Source organism: Bidens hawaiensis, unplaced genomic scaffold (assembly GCF_021521415.1).
Source record: "Bidens hawaiensis isolate Kalapana, Puna unplaced genomic scaffold, B.hawaiensis_p1.1 tig00043761_1, whole genome shotgun sequence".
NCBI classification, from domain to species: Eukaryota; Viridiplantae; Streptophyta; class Magnoliopsida; order Asterales; family Asteraceae; genus Bidens; species Bidens hawaiensis.
In genome coordinates this window covers 30581-36521 of record NW_027497766.1, presented here as the reverse complement: position 1 = coordinate 36521, position 5941 = coordinate 30581, and the positions used below count along the sequence as shown (strand labels likewise).

The window sequence follows — 5941 nt, the reverse complement described above, 5'->3', positions numbered from 1 at the left end:
GTGAAAAACTGGTTCACAAAAGAAAGTTACCGGTTCTTTGTTTTTGGTTGTGAAAAGTTTGTGTTTTAGTGTGTTGGTGTTTTGTTTGTTTTATTTTCGGTGCTTAATTTACTAGTTTTGAACTGAGTTATGGTATTTTGATCCTTGAAGCTTTCATGTTTGTGAAAGGTTTTTGGGTTGCCTTTTGTTATGGTTAACTTTTTTATAGTTATCTACAAAAAAAGAAGATAAAATAAAATAAAAAAATAAAAAAACATAATCAGTCAACTCAATTATAATTTATCCATTCGAACCGAATAACAGTTCACAGATCCATCAATCCCATTCTACCCGAGTTCTCAATTCCATTCGAACTGAAACCTAGAACCGAATCCCAAGATCATTTGAGTCGAACTCATAATTCCAGTCGAGTCATAAATTCCAACCAAGTCTCAAAACCAGTCGATCCCAAACTAATCAAGACCATCCTTCCAATCGAACCAAGTGACTCATTCCATTCGAACCATCCAGCCGGGTTCCCCATCCATTCGACTCGATTCAGTTATTCGAGTCGATCCTCTAATCTTTCATGAAAACAATTTATTTCTTGTTGGTGCCTTACTTGATGAAGAACGGTCCTTAGGAATCTAAGTAAAAACTTGATCCTTGGTTTTGGAAATTTTAGACTTTTCTTTTGTTGCTTTCAGAACTATTTTTAGTGAATCCTCATACTTGCTTGTAGGTGCAGCCATACAATGCACCTTAGGTGCGCTAAATATTCAGGATGTAAGTTGTATAGCTCTCCCACATTGATTCCCATATATGACCAGTGGCGGATCCAGGAATTTTTTTTCAATGGGTTCACTTTTTTTAAATGCTCTAATTGTGTACAAACGGGCATAAAAATTTCCAGGTAAGGTTCGAATCAGTTTAACGGTTCGGTTCGATTTAACGGTTCAGTCGTGTAAGGTTCATGACATAATAAAAATACAATAAATTAACAAAAAAAACAAACATCGTCATAGAAACAAAAACATGCATAAAATAGATACGATTGTCCTTTTTAATTTAAAAAAACTACTTATAATTGTTCTCTACGAGTTTTCATATTTTGGAAAACGTTGCATTACATCTTCGACTGAAACTTATTGAAAAAACTCTTTTTCAATGTTGCTTTCAGAACTATTTTTAGTGAATCCTCATACTTGCTTGTAGGTGCAGCCATACAATGCACCTTAGGTGCGCTAAATATTCAGGATGTAAGTTGTATAGCTCTCCCACATTGATTCCCATATATGACCAGTGGCGGATCCAGGAATTTTTTTTCAATGGGTTCACTTTTTTTAAATGCTCTAATTGTGTACAAACGGGCATAAAAATTTCCAGGTAAGGTTCAAATCAGTTTAACGGTTCGGGTCGATTCAACGGTTCAGTCGTGTAAGGTTCATGACATAATAAAAATACAATAAATTAACAAAAAAAACAAACATCGTCATAGAAACAAAAACATGCATAAAATAGATACGATTGTCTTTTTAATTTAAAAAAACTACTTATAATTGTTCTCTACGAGTTTTCATATTTTGGAAAACGTTGCATTACATCTTCGGCTGAAACTTATTGAAAAAACTCTTTTTCAATGTAACAAATGCAAGTATCGTTCAAGTATCCATCACCCTCCTGTTACACAATTTTGTTTTCACATGCTTCATTGAAAAAAAAAACTTCTTTCAACCCTCGCCGTTGCAACCGGTAACACTAAAGATAACTTTATTAAACAATAGGCCAACAGGAAATCAATGTGTTTTTTTGTTTCCATTATTTTTTTGGCAAGCTCACTTACCCATTCAAGTCGTCAACCACGGATCTTCTTTCACGGATCTTCTTTCACGTTAGCAATGTAGTTGCCGAGTTCATATATAAGCTTTTCTTTTTCATCAAAATTAAAATTATAAGGTTAAAAGAAATAAAAAAAAATAAAAGAAAGTAAAATGAATAGAAACTTACAATCAAAATTAAAATAATAAAATCTTATGGTAAAAAGAAATAAAAAAAAATAAAAGAAAGAGAAAATAATGAAAACTTACGCTGGAAGTTGTTAAAGAAAAAAAGAAGAAAAGAAATAGAATAATAAATAATCCTTTACGCTTTGAAGGAGATTCGAGCCCAGGTTCAATCAATCAAAAAGATGGATGTTTACCACTAGACTAGAACATTATTTATTAAATGTGTTCACTCTTAAAATTTATGTGGGTTTACTATCGTAATTATATAGGTATTCTATATAAATTTTGAAATTCAGTGGGTTCCTATGACACCGTCCACAGCACTTAGATCCGCCCCTGTGTATAACGGTGCTAACTTACTAGCAATCCTGTCCAAGATCGAGTAGTTTCTATATAAAAACATTTTGATAGGTACCTAACTTAGCCAAAAATTTGAACCCAACCTCGATCATCCCAATGGTCAAAACTGAACTCAATCCATCTTTCCCGTTCCAAACTTAATTATCCGATTAATATGTTAGCGTAATGCTAGAGATCAAATTAACGTAGTTGCTTAACTATCTACTTTATTGCATCGTGTCCGGACTTCTTTTCCATCTCCAAATCCAAGTCATACCATCATTAGCTCTAGCATAGCATTCACTTATACTCTCCAAGGTAGATAACAACGGATCGATACAACATTTTCAACGATTGTTCATCGACCCAGTTATCAAGGCAAAGCAATGTTTTGTCCCCCTTACCCAATTGTACTTGTAATCTAGAAACAACTTTTTGTTCCCTTTACTAACATATCAAGCTAAAACAATCTTATTTTAAATGCTCAACAAGCTTAATTCTTTCTATATATTTTCAATATTGTACACACTAGTCAATTTACTAAAACTAGCAATTTTACGTGACCAATACTAGCCATGATATTTTTCATAAATCACCAGTCAACCCAGTAAAACTGGCATGTTTACATGACCAACAAGGTCTAAAACTAGGAGTGCTGGTATGATACATTCCGTAAATGTGTATACAAATCTTTTTGTTTTTTGAATGGCATATAGATCTTATAGATGCTAGTGCTTTCTTGTTAAACTATCATGTGTATCAAGTGTATTAAATCATACAAAGCATTGAAATTTACACACAACTAAGTTTTTTTGTAAAGTAAACATACCGTCTTCGGTCCCCCTTTATGAAATATAAATCATTCACCTTGAGAATGATCTTTGAATTCAGTTCTCCGGTACAGAATCTATTCGTTAACCTCAAATAATCTTAACTAGCAACAAGGGGGGTTTATGGTTTTTAACGCTTGGACAATATCTCTACGCTTTCTAACACTAGAGCAGGGTTTTTTGATGGTGAAGCAAAGCTTGGGTAAAGGGGCTCGGATGATACATGTATCAAGAGAGAAGATCAAATGGTGAATGCCCTAAATAAACCAAGCCTTGCCCTGCAAATTACAGGGTGGGGTTGTGAGTAGAGGAGAGGGAAAAGTGATTGATTTTTTGTAAATTTGAAGATAGTTTGTTTGCCCCCATTTATTTTTTAATGTTTGTTGAAATTGGTTGTGAATAGAGGAAATAGAAACAATAATAATAAAGATATAAAAAATATTATTAAATTAAAATGAGAGAGAAATATAGTAATTTTAGTATAATTATAGAGACGTGGATGAAAAATGAACAAAGAATGCTCTTAGGATTCCAAATTTTAATAAATATAGAATATACTTTTGCATGAATAGTTCTAATAGTTCTTATTAGGGTTTCAAAATTTAAGAAATAGAATTTTATTTCATGAATCTAATTACTCTTACATGGTTAATGTACTTATTAAGTAAACACAAGCACCCTATCTCCTTAGGGACCCTCACATGGCATCCCTTAATATAAACCATTTCAATTCCAAATACAAGTCCCTTACAATTCATCCTCCATGTGACAAAACTTACATCCTGCTTCCAACATTCCACTCTACAATCACATCATGGAAACCAACAGCCATGATCAGCCACCGTCTTCGGCCGCCACTTTCAACCTTACCAACCAACATGATCAACAACAACATCTCATCAACTCCCATGACCCCATCCAACACATGTTTGAAAAACCCCTTACTCCTAGTGACGTAGGCAAACTCAACCGCCTCGTAATCCCCAAACAACACGCTGAGACATACTTCCCACTCAACCAACAACAAGGGTCGGTGCTCATGACCTTTCAGGACGAGTACCGGAAGCTCTGGAGCTTCCGGTACTCATACTGGAACAGTAGTCAAAGCTACGTGTTTACCAAGGGTTGGAGCCGGTATGTGAAGGAGAAACGTTTGGATGTGGGTGATGTCGTGTTGTTTCAAAGACATATGTTGGATTGTAATAAGATGTTTATAGGGTGGAGACGTTGTGCTCAGCCCATTGCTGGTGGTGTTGATCAGTCAGCTAGTTATCCTTTGCAACATGTACCTCTAGCTCTTCCTCACACATATCATGAACTTGATCATGCAGGTAAGTTAAATAAGTTCGGGTTTATATAAAAATATAAAATCTTTTATATACTATATAATAAGAAAAACATATGTTACATTCAAGAGTTTCTGTCAGAAATGCATAGAAAACAGTGTTTTTCGATGTATTTATGAGAGAACACTCTAGGAATATATAACCCTTTTTGGAAAACTCTTTGCAACGCATTTATGCATTTCCCACAAGTGTTACGTCAAAACTTATAAACACATTTCTGACGAAAAGATTTTGTTTTAGATATTTAACTTTCTAAACGGTTCTGGGAATATATAATTATTTTACTAAAGTTTTTTTTCCAATAATATTGGGGTGTTCTACAAATGTTTTTTCACACCCCCTTTTTTTTCTAAATCATGTTCATCTGGTTTTTGTTATTTAAAAAGTTTAAAAATGAAACTATTGATTCTTATTTTTGTTTTTATACAACTGTTCTCTGCTTAAGTTATATGTAGTAATTACTAATTACTATTCAAAAAATTTTGAATGCATGGTTTTTTTTCTATGTTTCGATATAATTTTATTGAAAACCAAGTTGTATGTATATATAATTATTTGTGTTACATGTAAAAATATCATAAAAAAATATTTTTACATGTAAAATACCAATTTTTACTCTCTTTTTTTTTTTTTGAATCTTTTTCATACAAAAACATGTAAGAGGCGTTTTAATAAAAATATAAAAGGTAAGAAATTTTTGTTTTTTAACAATAACAAAAGGTAATAAAAAAAATGCATAAACTAATTTTCTATAAGAACAACTTTTATGTGTTTATATCGGAAGGCTTCAAAAACAATTATGCAAAAATGACTTTTTTTTACATGTAAAAATGAGTTTTTAATAATTTCTTTAACATATAAAACACATGATTTCTTGTGGTTCCCTAATAAAACTCCACGTTATATACAATGTGCGAATAAAAATAAATTTCTTTATAAAATGGAAAGGCAGGAGACATATATGAAAATGCGGATGCTTACCAAAGACAAACGGTTGCCACAAGACGATTGATGTTGTTTGGAGTGAACCTAGAGTGCCCAGCCGATTCAGAGACATGCACATATAGTTCGAGCCAAGGTGACCATCAATATAACTTCAATGGCCATAACTCGCATCACAACATGGTCAGTTAAATTTTCATGTTTATATTTTTAAACAACAAAATTTTATCTTTACTTCGTATTTACAAGGATTTAAACTCATAACTTCACATAAAGAGTGTCACGTTTTCATGCTTAAAAACATTTTTAATGGATTTATATTTTTAATTAAATGATCTTAATAGTTTATGGAATAAAATTGTCCCATCTTTTGAAAATTATTTTATTATTTATATATCCATGTGTTTGTGGTATATTTGATTAATACACGAGTCAGGATTTTGTTGCCTTCTTTTATGAGAAATATATTTTTTTGTATATTTTTTAAAGATAGATAATT

At 32.3% G+C, this 5941-nt stretch overlaps 1 pseudogene; it reads left to right on the top strand.

Moving 5' to 3' along the window:
* Positions 1-3937: 3937 nt before the first annotated feature.
* On the top strand, positions 3938-5634 carry LOC143594514 (B3 domain-containing protein At2g36080 pseudogene; annotated as a pseudogene).
* The last annotated feature ends 307 nt before the right edge of the window (positions 5635-5941 follow it).